This window comes from Macaca thibetana, chromosome 3 (genome assembly GCF_024542745.1).
Source record: "Macaca thibetana thibetana isolate TM-01 chromosome 3, ASM2454274v1, whole genome shotgun sequence".
In the NCBI taxonomy this organism is placed as follows: domain Eukaryota; kingdom Metazoa; phylum Chordata; class Mammalia; order Primates; family Cercopithecidae; genus Macaca; species Macaca thibetana.
Window position 1 is genome coordinate 34737454 of NC_065580.1, and position 24921 is coordinate 34762374.

Below are 24921 nucleotides of genomic sequence, written 5' to 3' on the forward strand. Positions count from 1 at the left end.
AATTCATACAAAAAGTAATCCATTCCATATCCACTTTGTATATCCTGATATGTGGTAGGCATTTAATAAATATTTTAACCAAATAAGTAAACTAGAACATGAAGTTCCTCTACAACAAATATCCATGCACTGCACTTATAGAGTTTAAACAACAACAACTTATAAGCTTAAAAGGTGGAAAGGGTTATTCTTTTATATAAAGGGAGACAGAAACTATGTTCTGTTTAAACAGTTTTTCTTCTTTTATACAACCTCAATGCAGAAAGAACAGTCAATTATTGTCCACAACCCTCTTCTTTGTCTACTTTGGATTCCCTGACCAACATCTCACCTGGCATTTAGAATTGCCTATCATGTTCAGCATGGTGCCAAAATTTTTAGACAACCTTAAACTTCAAAGCTTCTGCTCATTTTCCTGAGGTTTCAATAAATACATGTTTGCCAAATACCATAAAATGTTCTCATTTATATACTATTGTGCTGCATTCCTCTGCAAAATGGAAATGAGGGCATTAACTAAATTAACATTGATTAAAATGCTGAGTATTAGTTTTTAGCAGGATATTATAAAGCACATGGATGAGCATATGTGATTCATTTTAATTGTTCTAAAGATAGTACCTAAATAAGATGCTTTAAGCCAAAAGTTATTTTAAAATACCTTTGAACATGTTTACGTGTTTTTCCTTAATATATAACACTTATTTCTACTCTGAATTTCCTATACTCTGCTGAGAAAGTTGGCAAATTGTGGCAATATATATGTCATTAATGACTTAATAAAATAATCATAGAATATCAGATTCAAATCCAACTACATTTCCCATGTAGAAATCTCTCCTACCACCTCCCTGACAGGATCATCTGAACTCTGCTTAGAATAAAGAAATAAGAAATTCACTCTTTTGTGAGGTTGCTGGATGTTGAACCCAATGGTCTGCAGCACAGCTCAGAAGCCCAGTCTTCTCGTTGCCATGTGAGGCAACACAGGTCAGCCTGCCACTTCTGTACTGTAGCTCTTCAGATATTCAAAGAAAGGGGCTATGTTCTCCCTCAGTCTGGAAGCTGCTTCAGGGGAGTCTTTTCTGGGAATATAGTGATTCCCAGAAGAATGAAAATGTGCCATCATGAAGAATGAACGACTTTTTGTTCTCTTCTTGGATGTTGAGGTAGAGGGAGTTAAAGATACCCCAAAGCAAAAAAGGCTCCAATCCTGAGTGAGAAAAAGAGAATATACTATTATGATAGAGACAGGGGGTTGGAAGCAAGTTAGTATAATGGAACATTCTCTGTCTCAGAAGAAGGGATAGAACATTCTATGAAATTCATTCTGCCCGTGACTCAACTGGCTGAGAAGCACTTTTGAAATGGAAAACAGGGAGCTTGCCAGGTTTCCAGTGCTCACTTGGTTGTGTTGTGCTGTGCCCGAAGTGTTGCTTCCTCTATGACCTGAATCAAGTGTTCTGCGTTATTCCAATGTCAGACCTGCCAGAGGGCAGGCTGCCAAGTCAACAGTCTCCTTGGACGATAAATCTTGAGCTCTTCAGCAGAACCGCAAAGTAAACCTCCTGAGTTTGTGTTTCCATGTTAAAAATCAGACAATAGGCTTTTACTCAGGTTTTACATTTTCTAAATTCTAAAACATGCTTGATTTGCAATTTCTGAGACCTTTGAGAAACATGTTTTCCTGCCTAGATAGTTTCACATATTACACTGATCAGCCTCCCTGGGCCAATATAATTAGGAAAATTAGTTGGTACCTTTATTTCTTGCCCTCTTCCTCTAGAGTCGTTTTACTTTGAAGTTTATTGTGTTTGCTTCAGCATTAATATTTAAATAATAAATATGAAATTCCTAGGTGAATTCACTAAGACATGTCTACAAAGTATTTTTAAAAACCTATGATAAATGCAGTATACATCACCATATGAGGAGAGAGGCAGCTGGAGTCAGCAAGATGAGCTGAACCAGGTCCGGTTATCAATAGAGTGACAGACATACACAAAAGAAAAATGATTAAGCCATCCTAACACATCTAATAATTATCTTGCCAAATTTCTATTGTGCTAATAATTAACAATAATGTACTGTACATTTAAAAATTTGTTAAGAGGGTAGATATCATGGTGTGTGTGTGTTTTTCTTTCCTTAAGTATAAATCAAAAGGCCCATGCTGATTTTCAGGATCCCTTCTTAATATGTCTTATAAGGCTCTCCAATATACTTCCGTCTCGCCTATCTCACCCATTGCCATTCCACATTGCGCTGTAGTCAAATTAACCTCTCTGGTTCTTCAAATGTTCCTTATTCTCACAGCCTGGCTCCACTTTAAGATACCCACTTTACTCACTCTCCTCATCTCACTCCTAAGCTCATTTGCTATCTGTTACTCATCTTCCAGGTTCTAAGTTATATATCTTTTCTCCATTATGCTGCTTCTTGAATTCCTTTAGACCAGACTACCTATTTTTCCGACTTTTTCTCTTAAAACAACTCCAACATAATGGCAACAGCTCTGTACTACCATTGCTGTTGACTTGTCTGCCTCCCACCCATCCTAGACTGGAAGTCAAGAAGGTCTCTTTTCGGCAGAGTGCAGAGGCTCATGCCTTAATCCCAGCACTTTGGGAGGCCCAGGCGGGCAGATCACGAGGTCAGGAGATTGAGACCATCCTGGCTAACACGGTGAAAACCGTCTCTACTAAAATATACAAAAAAATTAGCCGGGCGTGGTGGCGGGTGCCTGTAAGCCCAGCTACTCGAGAGGCTGAGGCAGGAGAATAGCCTGAACCCGGAAGGCAGAGCTTGCAGTGAGCCAAGATCACGCCATTGCACTCCAGCCTGGGGGACAGAGCGAGACTCTGTCTCAAAAAAAAAAAAAAAAAAAAAAAAAAAAAAGCCTCTTTTCATCTTTATACCCCAAGAAGAATGAATTGATAGCAGAATGGCAATGAAAAAACACTTGTCTATGCTTTAGAAAACACAAATACTCTTCAATATTTTATTGAGTTTCAGGATAGCTCTCTGCCATGAAAAATCAAACTTTTTTCCCTATGTAGGTATTAATTTATGTAGTGTCCTGTGCTCACATTATTGAAATAGTTGAATCATGAAAAAAATAGCCATCTAATCACAATTTATAGAGGACCTATTAAATGCTTAAATCTGTGAATTGAAGAAGTTTTTCTGGCTCTAAGCCACTTACAGTGTAGAACAGAAGTTGAATACTTGGAGCAATATTGCAATATCTTAAGGTTTACAAAACAGTGTAACAAGCTTAGTAGCAAAACATTAACTGTTTATCATAACATCATTCTTCCCCAATTCTAGCAACATATGTGTTTTCTGTTCCATTTATAAGTTTTCTTACCTTTCGAGATCCTCCTCCTTCCTCTACGTTCTTTGGTGTACCTCATTGCTTAAATAGGCAGAAGTCTCGTTTTTGGATTTTTGTTTTTTCTGCAAAGTTGGTTTTATGACTTACATAGAATATCCAGGAAGTACATGAACAAGGTTCAAGTAATTTTATAGGACATCTGATACTACTCTAATTCAAGAATATGAGCTAAAACTTTGCACTAGTCTATTTTCACACTCTATAAAGATACTACCTGAGACTATGTAATTTATAAACAAAAAAGGTTTAATTGACTCACAGTTCCACATGGCTGGAGAGGCGTCAGGAAAGTTATGATCACGGTGAAGGTGAAGGGGAGCAAGGCACATCTCACATGGTGGCAGAAGAGAGAGTGTGTAGGGGAACATGCCACTTTTAAACCATCAGATCTCATGAGAACTCTCTCACTATCACGAGAACAACATGGGGAAACCACCTCCATGATCCAGTCACCTCCCAACAGGCCCCTCCTCTGACACATGGGGATTACAATTAAGGATGAGATTTGGGTGGAGACAGAGAGCCAAACCATATCAAACTTGAACTTTATTAATTATCAGAGTTGCAAGAGGAACTGGACAAGAGCTGTCCAACGAAAGCTCTAAGGCATAATGCAGGAGAAGATGTTTTGTTAGTCCTAAATCACTATGCAAATTTAAACATAATATATTCCTTAATTCTTAAAAATATTCCCAAAGAGAATGATCTGTCCATGAATAGCTCCCTATCATAGAAGAAAGTGAGGATTTGAAATTGATTGAGTGAAGATAGGTAACAAATGGCAGTGTTAGGATGAAGGAAGGGGAAAGTATGTCAAGTAAGCAAGAGGTCAAGACGTTATAAGGATTCTCTATGTGAATATTAAATTTCATTAAGGATTATGACAAATAAAATTGAAGAGAGTACCAATGAGTCTGGAACTAATATCTTGATAGTACAAGACAGGTGGCCTAAGCATCAGTGGCATAGGTTGGAGGAGAAGTGGATGGCTTAGTTTTTAGGGAGAAGTAATGCCTGTAAATGTATTTGTATTTTATTAGACCTAACAACTCATCTACATACACGTGAAAAATAATTCAGAGAAACACATCTATGAAGACAGTGTGTGGTCCATGTTTTGGGATTCATGCAATAATTTTGGTGGTCTACTCGATAACTAGCATGGCCTATTTCCAAAAGGTAGAGAATAACGATACTGTATCAGCTCAATTTGATATTCCAATTGAATTACGCATAGGAGATGACAGAAGGTGCCCCAAGTTGTAGACCATTTGAATTGATCTTTGAATAAGATTTAAGTATATGTCTCTTCTTTCATAATTTTTAGATATTTTTCTAAAATCTGAGTCTAAAAGATCTTCTTGTTTTTTCATTTATTTAATGCTACTCTCTAGTTTTTCCTAGCTGTAATTATTTTCAAGATGTTTTTCAGAATTTCATTTTTTAAAAATTATGGTTCAATTTTCAGATGATTCCATGCTGAAAATCACTCCATTTACCTGTACCTTTCTTCACTGAGTCCTTTACATATGCCAGTCTTCTGATTATTTGCTTAGTTAACCTCTCCTCCTCTTTCAAACCTCACCCCAAAATATGTCTTCCCTAACTTTGCAGTCTCCAACTAGGTCATCACATTAAATGCACTTGCAGCATGTACCTCTCTTTCGAGCATTTGTCAGCACTAGAACTAAATGTTTACAGGAGTAATTTTTTTGTTATTTTCTGTATTGACTACCATCTTTCCAGGATCAAGCATAGTACTTTACATAGAGTAGGTCCTCAATGGACAATTACTGGATCAGTGAACATATGCAAGAATGAATGAATAGCTCAACATAGGAAATACTATTTATCCATTAAGAATGATATCATTTTGGGAGACCGAGACGGGTGGATCACGAGGTCAGGAGATCGAGACCATCCTGGCTAACACGGTGAAACCCCGTCTCTACTAAAAAATACAAAAAACTAGCCGGGCGAGGTGGCGGGCGCCTGTAGTCCCGGCTACTCGGGAGGCTGAGGCAGGAGAATGGTGGGAACCCGGGAGGCGGAGCTTGCAGTGAGCTGAGATCCGGCCACTGCACTCCAGCCTGGGCTACAGAGCGAGACTCTGTCTCAAAAAAAAAAAAAAAAAAAAAAAAAGAATGATATCATTAAGTAAAAATAAAATTACAGAGCACCGATTTTCATAATTAAAACAAAAAATGTCAAAAATATCTACAAAATGTTAAAAATGATTATGACCAAGTAATAAAATTAAGACAATTTCAAATTGACATTATGATTGTATAACATTTTATAATTAATACATTTTTTCAAGTTAAAATGATTCAACCTAAAAATATAACCTCTGATTTCTATTTTTAAAAGCCTTTTTCTTCATTTGATATCTATTATGTATTTGAATATTTGAAATGTTCTTTCCTTAAATCTGGTTTTAACTGCTACTATCATGTTATAGTGATATAAGGCTTTTCAGTTTCCAAAGTTTACTTATCTACCTTAGCTTATTTGACCTCCACAAAAACTATATGATATATGCAGGACAGGTCTTTTTCCCATTTTACAGATGAGTCTGTGAATACACCTTTATAGTAATGTTTACTAAGGTCTTCCCTTTCTATTTCTATATTCCTCTAAGGTTTTTATTATTAAAGAGAACTTAGTTATCATATCTATATCAAGGAAGGCAAATACTTATATTACTTCATCTATTCTTTAAGAAATTAGGTTGTCAGAAAAGTAGGTCAAGATTTTATCCTATGTTCCAGTTTAAGCATCTTACAGGAACTATTCAGAGAGTTGAAATTCCCATAATTATTAAATTTTTCATTCATTCAATAAATGCTTACTGAGTACTTAAAATGTGTTAGGCACTGCAGTCATAATGATGAAACATTTTCCCTGGCTTCGTGGAATTTGCAGTTTAGAGTAAGATAAACATATTAGGAAATAAATGATAACTAAGTTTGAAGAAAACTGAAGTGGAAAAAACAGATGCAATGTAAGTGAATAAAAATGAGACTTTACTTAGATTAGGAGGTTGACTAAAGTCCTTCTGAGGTATGAGTGAGAATTACCTAGGTGAAGAGTAAGGAGGGAGGGCATTTCAATAGAGAGAATAGCACGTACAAACACCCTGAGGCAAGAAAAAGCTTGGCCCATTTGAGGAACTGTAAGAAGCGTTTGCTGGAGCAGAGAGTAAGAGCAAGTTTTTCACAAGATGAAGCAGGGGAGAGAAAACGGAGCATTCTCTTCCTATTAAATGAGATTTTTGTTACTGTCTTAGTTTGTTTGTGCTACTATAACAGAATACTACAGACTGGGTAATTTATAAACAATAGAAAGGTATTTTCACAGCTCTAGAGGCTAAGAAGTACAAGATCAAGGCGCCGACAGGTTTGGTGTCTGGCGAGGTTTGCTTTGTGCTTCCAAGATGGTGCCTTGACTGCTACTTCCTCTGGAGAGGATGAAGGCTATGTCATCACAAGGCAGAAGGAGCAGAAAGGCAAAAGACGACAAATGCTGTCACCTCACTTGGCAGAAGCGCAGAGGAGAATAAACCGACTCCCAGGTGCCTTTTTATAAGGGCTCCTAATTCCATGAGGGGTCTGCCCTCATGACTTAATCACCTTGTAAAGGCCCTACTTTTTAATACTATTACACGGGCAATTAGGGTTTAACATATAAACTTTGGGAGACATACTCAGACCTCAGCAGTTACATCCACAGGAATCAGCCTATGATGTATCAGTCTTCACTATGAGGCATTAGCCTTCATCATGAGCTCTTTCTGTCAATTCTCTGTAATAACTGTAAGAAATAAGTTAATTTCCTACATTTAAAACACAACTTCAAATTGTATACTATATTCATTCTGTGCACTGTATAGAAGAAAATAGGGTTGTTAATATTGAGATATAGGAGGGTACTTCTAAACTGGCAAATTAAATTATTATTTATCTTAAATTTTTACAGTTTCCTAGATCTTAGAATTCTACCTATAAAGTTAATAATAAGTAAGTTCCTAATGAAGGAATCAGGAAACATGTTTATGAATAGAGGATAGAAATTAAAAATTGTCATGGAAATTCCATAGTTAAAAGATCCACCCGCCTTGGCCTCCCAAAGTGCTGGGATTACAGATGTGAGCCACTGCACCTAGCCAATAATCCTTTTTAAGAAATCTTTCCAGCTGCTTCACATGCTTTCCCACTAAGACAATTAAGCTATTTATGAAGACAGTGAGTCCAAGGATGTATGCACAGGGCAGAGTCTTAGGGAAATCCCCAGAGCCAAGCATTTGTGTGACACTGACTCAAACTTCAGTGGTGCCCTTGCACTCTAGGAAGAAAAGTTCACTTTGTTTTTTTAAAACACGCTGATTATTACCATTTCTGATGTATTCTAACTCATTAAGTCCCTGAAAGAGCAGACTGACAGGGCAATATTTTTCAAGACTGGGCAATTTTCAGTGCAGTGCAGATAGGAGCTCCAGTGGGGTCTTGAGGGTCCAGCAGAAAGCCAACCAGGAGCAAAGGAGGAACAGGATGTGAGTGGTGGAGTGGGAGGTCATAGGGTGGAGGTGGGAAGGAGGCAATGTCAAGGTCTTCCTCTAGGGGCAGCACTGAGCCACATATATTAAAATAGTTGTGTGAAGAATCAGTGGTGGCCAGTAGGATGCACTAGTATGGTGAATGATGGAATTGCAAGGATTCAAACTAGGGAAAATATGATGTAAATTCAGACAAAAGTAGGACAGAGAGAATGTTGATAAAATTTATAGGCTGGTCCCTAGCGACATGCAAAGAGCTCTTGGAGAGGTGAGGAAGCCCAAGGACTCCTGTGCAAGAGATTTCACCCCAGTCCCCAGGCTTTTCTGTTCTTAAAAAGACTCCTTCTCTGGAAAGGCAAAAACATTGTAAGGCCTAACACTACCTTCCAGCTCTGTGATTCCAGATGTTTCAGGAAAAGTATCAGAAGAAAAGCATCAAACCCTTAATTAATCCAGTACTTTCTTTTCTTTTAGGAAAATGCAGCTTTTTTATTTGCTGCTCTCTGTTTCTCCTTGAGAAATTGAGGCATGATTACTGAAGTGCTTCTGAAAGAATTCCATTGTCTTGCATTTAGAAATCCTGTGTGTGGAATTCAGTAAAGGTTATGCAAGAGAAAACTCACTTTTCAGTGTGCCTTGTTTGCATGATATTCATGTAGATCACTTAGTATCAGTTATCCTATTACCCACAGCTGCTCACTTCACATTATCTCATTGCCATGTCAACATCCAATTCACAGCAACCTGCTTTCTGGTCTTGTTCTTTTTAGGATAATTTGTTCTGAAGTGATAAGTAAGTACCTCTGACAATGGTCCTGGCTCTTCATCAGCGTGTGGTTGTGGGACTCAATATTACAGCAGGAATAGAGACGGTGCACACACCTCAAAGAGGGAGCTGTGCTTACTCTTAAACATATAAAGACATTAAGCTTTGCCTAATGGTATCATCACATCTCCCATCAACTTCCTGTTTCTCCTCCGCAAAACACACTTGAATTTATGAAATATTCCATAGAACTTAGATATTTTAAAGACAAATAATTATTAAGTTTCTGGAGAGAAAAAGTCTAAAAATACAAAAAAGTCTAAAAATTTTTAAACACAAAAATCACCTGAATCACTATAACTGGCAAAACATTTCTCATATTTAAGAGCTTAAATAATATTGATTATAAATGTATAGACTTTTCATATCTGTGAAGTGGTGACTTCCATCTTGTTCATACTCCTTTGTGCTCTCTCACTGTGATGAAGCCAGCTGCCATTCTCTGAGCTGCCTCATGGAGGGGCCCAACTGGCAAGTAACTGAGACAAGTAATAGTCAGAGAAGAATGGAAGTACCCCATCCAAGGTCCTGCAATGAACTTGAATGATCCTGCAATCTCAGAATTGAAAGAATCCTATCAAAAACAAAGAACTTATGAGGACATACTCTACGTAGAACTTGAGATGACTGCAGCTCTTGTCTGCACCTTGAACACTTGCAAGATTCCCTGAACTGGAAGACCCTACTAAGCTATGCTCAGTTTCCTAACCCACTGTAACTGTAAGATAATAAATGTTGTTCTTTTAAGCTTCTAAGTTTTGGGGCATTTGTTACACAACAATAGATAAATTACACCCACACCATAAAATGTCCCTAGTGGCTATTAATATCTTCCATCTCTGAACGATACCACTCATTTTATAAGTTAATCATTCATTGTCTTGCATTGTTTACTTAGTGTTAATTGGTCACGTTCAAATGATGTTCTACTGGGCCCTAAGGGATATATGTGTATGAATATGTTTGCTTTTTGTATGCAATGTGAGTGTGTGATTTGGGTGAAAGTTTAAATAAAGAAGTTAGGTGGACAGGGCTCTGAGTGCATTTTTTCCACCTTTGCAAAAACAGTTTCTCTTGTATCTGCTAAACGTATTAGGCTGGTGCAATAGTAATTGTGGTTTTTGCATTGTTGAAATTTGCAGATTGATATCGGAATATGTTCCTAAATAAATGTGGTTATGCTATACATCAGTTTAATGTGCATTTCTCACTTTAGGTTTTTTGGCTAATAACCTGTTACTTGCTGTTTATTTTACATTTATTTTAGACTATGGAAATGATACTAGACAAAAAGCAAAATCAAGTGATTTTCTTATTCAAGTTCAAAATGGATCATAAAGCAACAGAGACAACTCACAACATCAGTAATACATTTGGCCCAGGAACTGCTAACAAACATACACTGCAGTGGTAGTTCAGTAAGTTTTGCAAAGGAGTTGAGAGCCTTGAAGATGAGAAGCATAGTAGCCAGCTATGAGAAGTTGACAATGGTCAGTTGAGAGCAATCATTGAAGCTGATCCTCTTACAACTACACGAGAAGTTGCCAAAGAACTTAACGTCGACCATTCTATGGTTGTTTGGCATTTGAAGCAAATTGGACAGGTGAAAAAGCCCAATAAGTGGGTGCCACATGAGCTGACCAAAACTTTTTTAAAATTTGCAATTTTAAGTGTTGTTTTCTCTTATTCTGTGCAACAACAACAAACCATTTCTCAATCGGATTGTGACATGCAACAACAACAAGATTTTATATGACAACCAGTGATGACCAGCACAGTGGTTGGACAAGAAGCTCCAAAGCACTTCCCAAAACCAGAAAAAAGAAAAAGCCATGGTCACTGTTTGCTGGTCTGATGCCAGTCTGATCCACGACAGCTTTTTGAATCCTGGAGAAACCATTGCATCTGAGAAGCACACTCAGCAAATTGATGAGATGTGCTGAACACTGCAATGTCTGCAACAGGCATTGGTCAACAGAAAGAGCCCAATTCTTCTCCATGACAACACAACCAACTACCGCTTCTTCAAGCATCTCAACAACTTTTTGCAGGGAAAATGCTTCCACAACCAACAGGATGCAGAAGCGCTCTCCAAGAGTTTGTTGAATCCCAAAGCATGGATTTTTACACTACAGGAATAAACAAATTTATTTCTTATTGGCAAAAATGTGTTGATTGTAATGGCTCCTATTTTAATTAACAAAAATGTGTTTGAGCCTGGATCTAATGATTTAAAATTCACAGTCCAAAACCACAATGACTTCTGTACCACTAGAATATGGCATAGTGCTTCACTGAGAAGAAAAGGCGCTATTGTAAAAACATTTTTAAATTACTGACTTAAATGTTTCAGGGCTTTATGTCTTATCCACCATTAAACTTAAGCATTTTAAGGACAAGGAGCTATTAAATACTTCTAGACAGTCTGAATTTCTGCTTCAGGTATCCAAATCTAGAACTCTTAAATCTCACTTTATAAAATATTCTTAGCAAGTAAAATAAAACCAAATAGTCTGTAAATCACACAATAGTATTATCACTTTACAACTTGAGAATGTGATTAGAATGACAATAAATTTAGGGAACAAAATTGGTTCCATGCCTGAATGAATGCTTAAGCCGTAAAGTAATAGACTCTCAGAATTGAAAGAGATCATAAAGCTTATCATTACTAAATATACACACCTGATAATTTAACTTCTTATAAGCCCTTTATCAGGTTGCTAGTCTATTCTTGAATAATTCCTGTGGTACCAAACTGGAGGCTTAAAGAGAAAGTTTACAACTTGGACTTTTCACTGGAAATCTGTAATTTTGGCACCTGCATCCTTTAAAAAACTCAGTAAGCATAATGTAACTGTTGAAGCTGCTGCCTCTGGAAGTAAAAGACTTTATAACTATAATAGAGTGCAACACAGTATATTTGCTCATTCATTTATACTTTTATTTATTCTTCTCCATTGCTCAAACAAATTTTCACAAATGTTGAATTCACCTATTCTTCTCTACTTCCTTACCCTTTCCTGCATTGCTTTATACTCTTCACTAAGTCTTCCACTTATACCATTCCACTGAAACTCTCCTTGCTAAGGTCAACCATGGTTTTATACTATAATACTTATTCCTGAAACTATCAGATGCTAAAACATATATTAAATCATATGTTAAAACAAATGTTTAGCATTTAGAAGGCCAAATTTTCAAGATGCTGCACTTCATTAGATACTGAAGGTAAGAGAAAAAAGGCCAAAGATAATTCCCAAATGTGTAATGTTAATAACCTGATTACTATCTTTTATGCCTTTTTCCTAAGGAAATTTCTAGAACATTTAGATTTTCACCTCTCCTTACTATCTCTTAATTTTGTTGTGGTAATTGAAATACTTTGTAGGCAGAGAACAAAAAAAGAGAGAATGTTGTTAAGGAGAGAGGAAAACTAGTAGAAGCATAAGGAAAGAGTGAGAGAGGAAGGAAAAGGGGGAAGTTTTACTTGAAAGTTAAAAGTAAAGAGTGACAAGAGAAAGATCTGAGCATAGTTATGGTATCTGAAAGACTAGACTAAGAGTTGGAACAATGGAAGTGATACTAAGTGTTGTGCGTTATCAATTAGATCTTCTTCAATGTTGTAAAATCACCAAAGAAAATTGAAAGATGAGAATTACACATTGCTTCATCAGGTGTATTATATAGTTGACCCTTGAACAACATGAGTTTGAACTGCATAGGCCCACTAATACACAATTCTTTTTCAGTAAATATGTTGGAAAATTTTTTTGGAGATAAGAGACAATCTGAGAAAACTTGCAGATAAATCTTGTAGCCTAGAAATATCAGAAAACTTAAGAAAAAATTAGGTGTGACTTGAATGCATAAATGTACATAAAGACTAGTCTATTTTATCATTGGCTAATATAAGATCTATAAAAATCTGTCATAAAAACTTACAATTTATCAGCACTATGAACACAAACACTTGTAGACAAAACAATTCACCATTTGCAGCTGAGAGAAATGTAAGCAAACGTAAAGATACAGTATTAAATCATAACTGCATAAAATTGACCATAGTAATACAGTACTAATGTAATAATTGTGTAGCCACTCCCTGTTGTATTTCCCTGAGCTCCAGTGTTACCAGTATCCACTCAAAACACCATGCAATGCTAATTATCTCCTAGTGAGCAGTTTGTCTCTCCAGTAAATTGTCTCTTGCAGTAAAAAGAGATCTCTCATGGTTTTTTGTGCATTTTTCATCTTGTTTATTGCATATCATAAACGTTAAGTAAAACCATGGGACCCATAGAAATTGCCACTAGTGTTGCCAAAAGTGCTCCCAAGAAGCAGAGAAAACTCATGACAGTAAAATAAAAAGTTGAATTGCTTGATATGTACTTTAGATTGAGTCTGTAGCTGCAGTTGCCTTCCATTTCAAGATAAATGAATCCATTTAAAGAACCATTATAAAAAAATTATGAAATCATCACTGCAACTCTGCTAACAGGGGCAAATGGGGCAATGGATCTAAAGCTGGAGAACTTAACGCTTGCAAAGGGTGGTTTGATAAGATAGAAAGAAATTTGCCTTTAAAAAATGTCACAATAACAGAAGTTTTTGCTGACCAAGAGGCAGCTGACAAGTTTTCCGGTGCCATAACCTGCACATGTATCCCCTAAAACTACAAGAATGGAAAAAGAAAGAAAATTGTTAAGAAGAAAATATATCTGCTTGAACAGGTTTTTAATGCATATGCAAGTGTCTTATTCTGAGAAAAAAAAAATGCCACAAAGGCCATTTATTACTAAGGAAGAGAAGTGAGCATCAGGATTTAAGGCATGAAGGGATAGGCTAAGTATATTGTTTTGTGTGAATGCAGTTGTGTTAATGAGCAGGATTACCCTCTAAAGCTGCTAACCCTGGAGCCTTGAAGGGAAAAGATAAACATCAGCTGCCAGTCTTTTGGTTGTACATTAAGAAGGCTGGAGAATGAGAACCCTTGTTTTGGATTGGTTCCACTGATGCTGTATCCCTGAAGTTAGGAAGCACCATGCCAGTACAGAAGTGCTTTTTAATGTTCTTTTGATATTGTACAATGTCCCTGGCCACTAAGAACCCCATGAGTTTAACATTGAGGGCATCAAAATACTCTACTTGTGCTTAATCACAATATCTCTCATTCAGTCTCTAGTTCAGAGGGTCATAAGGACCTTTAAGGATCATTATACGCGGTATTATATGGAAAAGACTGTCAGCGTCATAGAAGAGAATCCCAGTAGAGAGAACATTATGAAAGTCTGGAAGGATTACACCACTGAAGATGCCATTATTGTAATAGAAAAGCTGTGAAAGCCATCAAGCTGGAAGCAATACATTCCTGCTGGAGAAAACTGTCCAGATACTGTGTGTGACTTCATAGGATTCACAAGAGAGCCATATCAAAGAGATTGTGCATATAACCCTGAAAAAAGTGTGGGGTGAGGGCTTTCAAGGTATGAATCTTGGAGAAATTCAAGTACTAATAGACAACACACCAGAGGAATTAACAGAAGTTGACTTGATGGAGTTGAGTGTTTCTAAATCAGTGCCTGAGACAATGAACAAGCTGTAGAAGAAGGAATGTCAGAAAAGAAACTGACATTAGACAATCTGGTGAATGTTCTGATTAATCAAGATTGCTTTTAACTTCTTTTATGATATGGATCCTTCTATGATACAAGCACTGAAACTAACACAAAACATTAAAGAATTGGTACCATATAGAATCATTTTAGAGAAAGAATAAGCAAAAAGTGTGACAGAAATAACAATGTATTTCTTTAAAGTTACACCTGATGTCTGTCTCTCCTGCCTCTCCTTCAACCTCCACTTCTTTCATTTCTGCCAGACCTGTGACAGTAAGACCAACCCCTCCACTTCTTCCTCCTCCTCAGCCTACTCAACAAGAAGGTAATGAGGATGAAGACCTTCATGATGATCCACTTCTACTTACTGAGTAGTAAATATGTTTTATTTTCCTGATGATTTTTTAATAATATTTTCTTTTCTTTACCTTGCCGTATTGTAAGAATACATTACATGATATGTATAACATACGAATATCTGTTAATTGACTCTTTGTGTTATCAGTAAGGCTTCCAGTCATTAGTAGGCTATAGTTAAATTTGAGAGGATTTTTGATTGTGCCGTGGGTCAGCACCCCTAACTCTCACCTTCTTCAAGGGTCAACTATATATTGTTTTCATGTCACTAAGGCTGGAACTTGTAGACTCCCAAGTCTTATTCAAATAACTTATTATCAGCATTTTTAGACCATGATAGGAAGTGTCCCTTTCCTTGGTCCTGTGCTTTGAGTTGTTCCTTCTCTTGCTTCTTGTGGCACATTCCCTCTTATGAGGCAAGAAGGTTTTAGCACTAAGACAATGGCCATAGAAAGCCACAACCCTCCAAGCTCCAAGTACACAGAAGCTTGAAATACTCTCTCCAGATGTTCTCTTATCCAGGTCCAGAGCATAGGTAATTGTCTTTCATGATCACTGCTTCCAGAGGATATTCATCACAATTTATATGGCCCAATAAGTGACAAGAAGTTACTATTTGCAAGGGAGAAGCAGTTGAGACTTGATCATAGCTCCAATTATATGTATGCATGCATGCAAGGACACCTGTGATGTGGGATGATGATAGGGATATAAAAAGGGACAATGGCCATGGAGCCAGGAAACAGGGGTCAGAAGATGGTTCTCCTCATTCTAAAATTCATGACTTTTAAATTCAAATGTAGGTTGTCATAAAGGTTGGCAGATAGGCCATATTTTATTTGATGGTTTGTCAACTTGGTTTCTAACTTTTAAATATTTTATATTATTTATCTTTCAAAAACATAAAAATACCTGACAACTATTTTTTGCTGGGTTTACAAATTATCACACTGATAACTCTTTAATAGGACATTGGGGCTTCCATTTCAATTTTTTACTTGGCCTCACAAAGCTAGGGGTAGGCTCACATTTTTAAAATTATTGCTTTAATGTAATTGAATTGAAAAAAATGGAAAGACATATAGGGCAGAATTTTATACACATAAAGGTTTAAAAGTCAAACATGTTTGTCTACTTTGACAAAATATGCCTTTTGATAGATTACTTAATCCATTCACATTTAAAATTATTATTGATACAGCTGGATAGATACCTGTTAATTATTGTTTTCCATGTTCTTCATGTCTTTTATGTGTCTCTCTTCTTCTTTGCTGCTTTTCTTTGCATTAAGTGAATATTTTTTAATGTAACATTTAAATTTCTTAAATGATTTTTTTCACTATATTTTTGAAAGCTTTTTCTGTTTTTGTTTTTTGTGGTTGTTCTGGGGTTTACAATATATACCTTAACTTATCAGAATCAACTTCAAATTTAAACTAGCTTAATTGCAATGACATTTAGAAACATTTCTTCTATACAGCTCAATTTCATTTTTTCCTTTTTGTGATATTATCATTATACCTATTATATCAATGTTACAAATCCAACAATACATAGTTATAATTATTACTTTACCATCTGTAGGCATTTTCTTAACTGATTACAATTTTGTTCCTACCCACCTTTTTTGTCCTATTATTATACAGATCACATTTCTGTGTGTTATAAGCCCAGCGATATTTATATACACAATTGCTTTCTCCACCATTAAAGAGAAGAAAGAAGAAAAATACACATTCATACTATTTTTATAATTACATGATTATCTTTATTGGTGCTCTTCTTTTTTTGTGTTGAGTTAATTTATCATCTGGGGTTACTTGCTTTTAGCCTAAAGAACTTCCTTTGGTATTTCTTATAAGGGATGTTTGCTAGCAACAAATTCTCTCCAGTTTGCTTGCTTGGGAATGTCTTTACCTTGTTAAAGATAGTCTTTTTGGATATAGAATTCGTGGTTAACAATTTTGGTGTTTTGTTTGTTTGTTTTTAATACACATTGAATATGTTATCCCACTGTCTTCAGACCTTCATTGTTTCTTCTGGGAAGTCATCTGTTTATCTTATTAGGGCTCCCCATAAGAAGAGTTGTTTATCTTTTGCTACTTTCAAGAAAAATTTTTTTGTCTTTTTTTACTTTTAGTATTTTTACTGTGATGTACCTGTTTCTGGAATGAAGTTTTTGTAGGATTTTTAAAAATATTACTTGGATTTTCTTGAGCTTCCTAGAGGTGTACACTAGTGTTTTTCAATAAATTTGGGGAGTTTTCAGTGATTTTTCTTAGAATATTTTGTCTACCTTTTCTTTCTGACACCCCTGCTTTAAGAACTAAGCATTTGGTGGCGGGGTGGACCTTAGCCTGAAATCTTCTAAGCTTACGTTTCCTAGGATGGAACCACTATTTCATGAGCCAGAGTGATAATGACCCAGTAGCATTAACAGTACTGTGCCCACAGTCAAGTCTTTCTATGTGTGGTAGTTGCAAAGAAGAGGGGATCCCCTACCTCATGACCATACTTGCCTGAAATAACCTCAATAATAGGTATCAGGGGGCAGGATGAGAAATGCTTACATCCTGTTTCTATAAGAAAGAGAGACCTTTGAGTGAGGGCTTGGGATGAGAGAGTCCTTTGTTCTTGGCTGCACAAGTCTTCCCCACGTGTGCCTTACTGAGCTTGCAGCAGGGAATAAGGAAGCAGTTATGGTTCAAATGCATAGACTCATGCCTTTCTTTCTGACTTTTATGAATAAATAAAATTTATTTGTTTGCAGTTTGCTTTTATGACTATTTTCAGAGGCCATTAGATGTTTGTTGTTGTTGTTTTTAGTAATTTCACTGGGGAGTGGGTCTTTGGAGCTTCTCTACTATCATTCTAGAACAGCATAGCACATTTGCCCTGCTAGGTAATCTGTGAGCTGGAGCATTCAGGGCTTGTGAGTTATTGTGGTAGAAGAGTCCAGAAACATAAGAAGAAGACATATAATTTACCCTTTTAGAAATAAATAGCAATTGAGGCATTGTAAGAAGATAAAAAGGAATATATTTGCATCATAATTTAAAAAAATAAGCTGATGTGAATTTTCAGTATACTTTAACATCTTTTTGTGTCTCTCTACCTCTTCAATGAGCTCCACTGATAAACTAGTTCTTGATTTAATATACAGGAATGAAAAAGAATAGAAAGAGATAAAATATATTTTTGTTGCATTATATGTTAATATTCTTACCTATATATTTTACAATTTGAAATAGACAATACATGATTTTATAAAAAGGAGAAAACCCTGTTAGCCAACCAGATTTGGGAAATGCTGTGTAGTATATTTCTGTCTTGGATATTCACAGTGCACATTAGCATAGAAAACCCTCAAAAGTGTTGAATTAAAGAAACTTGTTTAACTATGGTTATCCATAGTTCTCAAACTTATTTAGCAATGGGACCCTTTTTTGTGTATCATCTATAAGCTACCTTCAGTGGAGCCCTATGATGAAACAGTTTGGAAAATCAAGAAGATTAAAAGATTTTTAAAAGGTGATTGCCAAGTTTCTAATTCATAAAATATTCATACTTCACTAAAAATGAAGTGGGTAATTTTGCTTATTGTTAATTTGTGAGGGAAATAATTCTACCTTTGGAAAAAATTAAAAGGCAATATACCTTTTGAACTGCCTAAGAGAAAGGCAAAGAACAAACCTGTTTGGGACATTTATTTGAAATTCTCTAGTAATGTTAAATTTTCAGTGTCTGCTGATTAATTTAATTTTGAAATATGGGACAGAATTATTCAGTAACTGAAAACTGAGGTGGGCATTTAAGTAAAATCATTTCATGTAAAAAAGGCAATGTAACTATTAAGCAATTAGTTAGATTTTATATGGCACAAAAGACAATCCTGAGCTTGTTTCCAAAAGAGAAATTTTTAAAGCCTTTGCAAAATATCATTGTTTCATGTGTCCATGTGAAGAGACCACCAAATAGGCTTTGTGTGAGCAACAAGACTGTTTATTTCACCTGGGTGCAGGTGGGCTGAGTCCAAAAAAGGAGTCAGCAAAGGGTGGTGGGATTATCATCAGTTCTTATAAGTTTTGTGATAGGCGGTGGAGGTAAAAGCAATGTTTTGGGGGCAGGGGGTGGATCTCACAAAGTACATTCTCAAGGGTGGGGAGAATTACAAAGAAACTTCTTAAGGGTGGGGGAGATTATAAAGAACATTGATCAGTTAGGGTGGGGTAGAAACAAATCACAATGGTGGAATGTCATCAGTTAAGCTATTTTCACTTCTGTGGATCGCCAGTTGCTTCAGGCCATCTGGATATATATGTGCAGGTCACAGGGGATATGATGGCTTAGCTTGGGCTCAGAGGCCTGACATTCATTCCCATTAGTGTCAGCATATTCTTTCTTCAGATTGTGAGACTAACCACACTCTACTGTACTAAGGAGGCAGGTAACATAAAGCAACTATTTTGAAGGGCCACATGTAAATTTTGCTCATTTCAAAATTATTCCAGATGATTCCTGAATCAAAGAGTGTAAATATAGACAAACTCTACTCTTCTTAAAATTAAAAAATACTATGAATTTTTACAAAATAAGAGCCCCTAGCTACCCACTGAAGAGAATGCTGAGATGTAGGGTCATGAACTGCCATGAGTGTGGCAGGAAATGTCACTGAAGATTCCAGTGTGATAGCACAGAGCAGCAGGGAAGCTGAGATGGAAGCAAAACCCATGACCTCTTGTATATAACCCAGTCTCTTGTATATATCATTCCTCTTGTATATAACCCAGTCTCTTGATGAGGGGAGACTTTTGAATAAAAAGCTCGGTGAAGAAAAGGTGAAGGGAGGTTTTGTGACCTAAAGAACTTTGGATGAGATACAACAACTTATGAATGCCAAAACCTGAAGAAATAGATATATAACAACCAAATAAAATGACAAGAGTTCACATGTGTGTGTTCTGATAAAACGCTGTGCAATGACCCAAATTACTCTTCTCTCTCCCGCCCCAAAACCAGGCACTTCAGCAGCCAGCAGACACTAGAATGAGAAAAATTTTATTATGATAAAAATAAGTCTACCGCTTCTTCAAAGCTGCTATCATGCTAAATGATCAAACACTTGAAACATACCTATTAAAAACAGAAAAAAGAACCCATCGCCATTATCTCCACTATTACTTAACATTTTTCTTGGTAATTATAGCACAATTAGAAAAGATAAAGTATTAAGAGATACAGAAATTGAAAAGAATAAAAATTATATATCTGGAAAACTTAAAAGAATAAGCTGAAACAATTAGAAATGGTAAGAAAGTTCAATGGGGTGGATACATGAAAAATTAACGTGCAGAAATCAATATTTGTCAGATGTGCAAGCAAGAAATTTAAATATATACTGGAAAAAGATGCCATCACAGTACCATCAAGAAAAGATAAATCTAGGAATAAACATAATAATAAGATCAATATGAATAAAACTTTAAAATGCTACACAAGAATACGAACAGAAGACTTGAACAAATGAGAAACATATCATGATATTGAAAAAGAACACTCAAGATCACAAAGATACCAGTTTCCCCAAAGTAAATTGAAACTGTAGTTTAATCCTACTAAAAAATATCAGTAAGAATTTTAAACTATATTAGTTCCTTCTAATGTTAACAAAAAAAAATAAAAATGTAAATACTACTCAGAAAACTCAAACTACATATTGGGGGGGTGGGCAGCCTCACCAGATATTAAAACACGGTAAAGCTAATCAAAACAGTGTGGTATTGGCACGTAAATAGACAGACAGAAGAATGAAGCAGAAGAGATAGCGATGAGAATGAACAGGAGATCTACAGACCAGGAGAAAGTATTTGCAAAGCACTTACCAGACAAAAGACCTGTATACAGTATATATAAGGAAGTCTCAAAACTCAACAAGAGACAAACAACCAACTTTCAAAATGGGCAAAAGATTTGTACATACACTACAACTGAAAAGATAAATGGATGGCTAAAAGCACACTAAAAATGCACATTATTATTAGTCCTTAAAGAAATGCAAATTAATATGACAAGGGGATACTGCTGCATCCATACAGGAGCGGCCATAATTAAAGCCTGATACCAAGTGTTAGCAAAGATGTAAAAAAAACGAGAGGTCCATACTCTGCTGGTAGAAATGTTAAATGATACAGCCACTTTCAAAAACAATTTAGCAATTTTTTAAAAAGTTAAATGCATGCCCCATATATGATTTATCCATTCAACTCCTAGGTTTTTATCCAAGAGAAATGAAAGCTTATGTCCATACAAGAACTTGTGTATGACTGCTCATCACAACTTTATTTGTAATAGCCCAAAACTGGAAACACCACAAAATCCCATTGACAGGTGAATGGATACGCAAAGTGTAATGTGTCCCTACATTGGAACATAAGTCAGAAATAAAAAGAAATCAACTTTCTACAAAGAACCTGACCCATGTTCTTCAAAACTATAAAGGTAAAAAAAAAATCGAGAAAAAACTGAGAATCGTCAGAGATGAGAAACAGCTAACAAAACATGAAGACTACATGAAAGGAGGTTACCTAGATTGGATTCCGGCACATTAAAACAAAATGAGTTGAAAAATAACGAATTTCATATAAAGTCTATAATTTAGCCATTAGTGTTGTAAGAAGGTTAATTTCTTAGTTTTGACTAATGTGCCATAGTTATGTATAATGCTAACATTCAGGGAAGCAAAGTATTACAGGAGTCTAATTTACTATATTTGCAACTTCACTATAAATCTAAAATTATTCTAAAACAAAAACGTTTTTCTGAAGGAATTAACTACTGATACATGGTTACATTATGGATGAATCTCAAAATTATTATGCAGAGTGAAAGAAACCAAACAGATACCAGCACATGTTGTATTATTACATTTACATAAAACTCAAGGAAATGCAAACTAGTGTATAACGATAGACAGAAGATCATGGTTTCCTGGGAAAGGGGCCAAGGGAACAGGAAAGTATAGAAGTGGGGAATGGAAAGGAATGAAAAAATTGGGGGAAATAATAGATATTTTCATTATCTTGATTGTAATGGTGGTTTCATGAGTATGTATATATGTCAAACCTTATCAAATTTTACTTTTAAAATATGCATGTTTTATTATGTCAGTTATACTGTAATGAAGTTTTTTTAAAGGTAATTCATTTAAATATTTATTTGTAGACTATGGAAATTATTGACAACTCAATGTGAATTAATTAAGCAGGCAGAGCTAAGGAAACAAATTTAAAATAATGATATAATCATTATAGAACAGAATCTCAGAAACTACAAAAGTAAATTCACAGGACAAAAAAATTGCTGGGCTGGAGATGAAAGCCTTCTTAATTCACTAAATGGAACATTTAGATGGAAAAGAATAAAAATATTCATATAAGGGTTCTTACCTAGTTTACTGGGTCTTACAAACTCCAATTAAATTCCAATATTTATTTATTGATAAAGCTTGCCCTAAGAGATTAACATGAGATATACAAACCATTTTAAAGAACTTTAACACAAGATATTTTTCCCAACTAAGAAAAGAAAACAAACAAAGAAAAACAGGGACAAGAATATTTGTGAAAGAATGTTCATCAGAAGAATAAGTTCAGGGATAATTTAAGATGATACCATAACCAAATATTTTATAGGAGATGCGAATACTTTATTGAACATCCAATACCAAGGTGTGCTTTTTGACCATTGTGGATTTAGAAAACTAATTATGATTATAAAAGCTAGTTTCATCACCACATTATTTTGAAATTGTTTTTCGAGATTCTTACTCAGTCTTCAAATCTTAATAGTTCACGATATCCCAGGAAACAGTTGCATGGAACATCAAAAGCCCATGGTTTAGCCTGTGGTTCCAATCTTTCTAAGATAGTCCTCTCTGACAACAGAAAATATACTGAAGAGGTGACCATGCAATAAACACTAACATACCAACACTAACACACTAACATACTCCAGGAAAGTGAAAAAAAAAAAATAGGTCAGTAGAACATCAATCAGAGAAATGGTAAAATACTTTCAAAGAAGTCGCACTGTTTCAGCCATCTTGCTGAGGTGATATGTACTCTCCATCTAAAATTTGTTTTGAGTGTCAAGACTGATGATACCACATGTGCACCATGAGGGTGGGAATAAGGCTTTCTTTAGTCAGAAGAGCAGATCGAAATTCCAAACATATCCCCAAATATCTTGAGAGACAGCAGGGATGGGAAACCATCTGGCTTGGGTTTTTATCACAGTTGGAAGGGTGACTGGGATGATGGTTCCCTTGCATGAGTTAGGGTGTTTACTAGATATAGAGGAAGAAAGGGAGTAGGGTTATTGGGTCTTGAAAGCAGTCAGCAGTCACACATCAATAATAGAGTCAGATTCTTTCTTAGACATACAAACAAAAGAGGCAAAAACAGCAGCATGATAATGATTTTTAGAAAGATAATACAGAAGATGAAGAACGCGTGCATACATTAAGCAAAATTTTAACGTGAACATTGAAATAATTTGTAGCTTATATCCAGGAAAGGTGATAGAGCTTAACCCACGCCTAGTTATATTCTGATAAAGTTACTACATTTCAAGGATAAGGAAAGAAGCACCCAGGAAGAAAAAGCATAGTACATTCAACAGGGGGAAAATTGAAGTTGACCTCATACTTCTCTGTAACAAATATAATGCCAGAAGATAGGGAACAACAGCTAGTGAGTTATAAGACAAAATAATATGCCAAAGGAATTTATGTCCAGCCAAGTTGCCATTCATATATAAAGGCAAAAGTGAATTTTTTCAAGCATAAGAAAATTAGGAACTATGTATGCTTTAGCCTTTCTTTAAAAGACTACTAAACTATAAAATTTAGCCAATGGAGTGAAAAAATAAGGAATTTAAGGATGAAGAAGCTACAGAACAAGGTGAGGAGAACTGACACAGTTTAAGCATAGAATAAAATTTTCAGATTTTTATTCTACAGTTACACAAGATAATATACACATTATAAACCTTGAGAAGATAAAAGTTATAACTGAAGGACCAAGAGAAGAGAGGGAAATAGGAATATGAGGGTGCCATTTTCATTACCTTTCATAGTAAATAATCAATATATGCAGTCTAAAGTTACATCGCATAGTTAATTAATGTAGGCTCTTTCTCAAAATCATTTTTTCTGGCTTTAGAAGACTCTTTTAGGAGATAAAAGATGGTAAAATATGTTTGTTTGATGGTAAAATATGTTTATTTGCAATTCACCTTTTACTTCAAGTTTCACTTTGCAGTTTTCCTTTTTGGTTAAATTCAGGCAAAAATTAATATTAGAGTTTTAATATAACAGGGTATATCAAGTATAATAATTTTCTAAAATCCTTATTCTATAGCTATTTATCCATCCATCCACTTGATTTTATAACTAAATATTTAGAGAGATATCCATAAAAATGTCCACCAAATATTTAATGAAAAGTATTCCTGAGTAGCAAGATTAGGGATATTTTAAATAACTGTTTTATTTTAGAATAGCTAAACATTCACAGAGAAATTGTGAAGATATTACAGAGAGTTCTAACATACCTCACAACCAATTTCCCCACTATAAACATCTTATATTAGTACAGGAAATATATATTAGTATAATGTGATTATAATAATTTGTCACAAATAATAAATCAATATCAATACACTCTTATTAACTAAAATCATGTTCTATTCATATTTTCTTAGTATTGATATAATATCTTTTTTCAAAGATCCAATTCAGGATGCTACGTTACATTTAGTCATCATGTCTCTGGGCTCCTCTTGTCTATGACAGCGTGTATTTTGTAGAAAGTTCTTCAGTTAAGATTTGTATGGTGTTTTTCTAATGATTAAACTGGGATTTTTGGTTTTCAGAAGGCCAGAGTGGTAAAATGTCATTCTCATCACATCATATCAAGAGTATATACTGTTAACAGGACATCACTATTAATGTGAATCTTGGTCACTCCACTGAGATAATGTTTGTCAGTTTTCTTCACTGTAAGGGTTACTTTTTTTCCCTCCTTTCCAAATTGTCCTCTCTGAAAGAAAAACGCCATGCACAGACTGAGGAGTAAAGAGTCAGGCTCCACTTCCTTGAGAGCAGAAT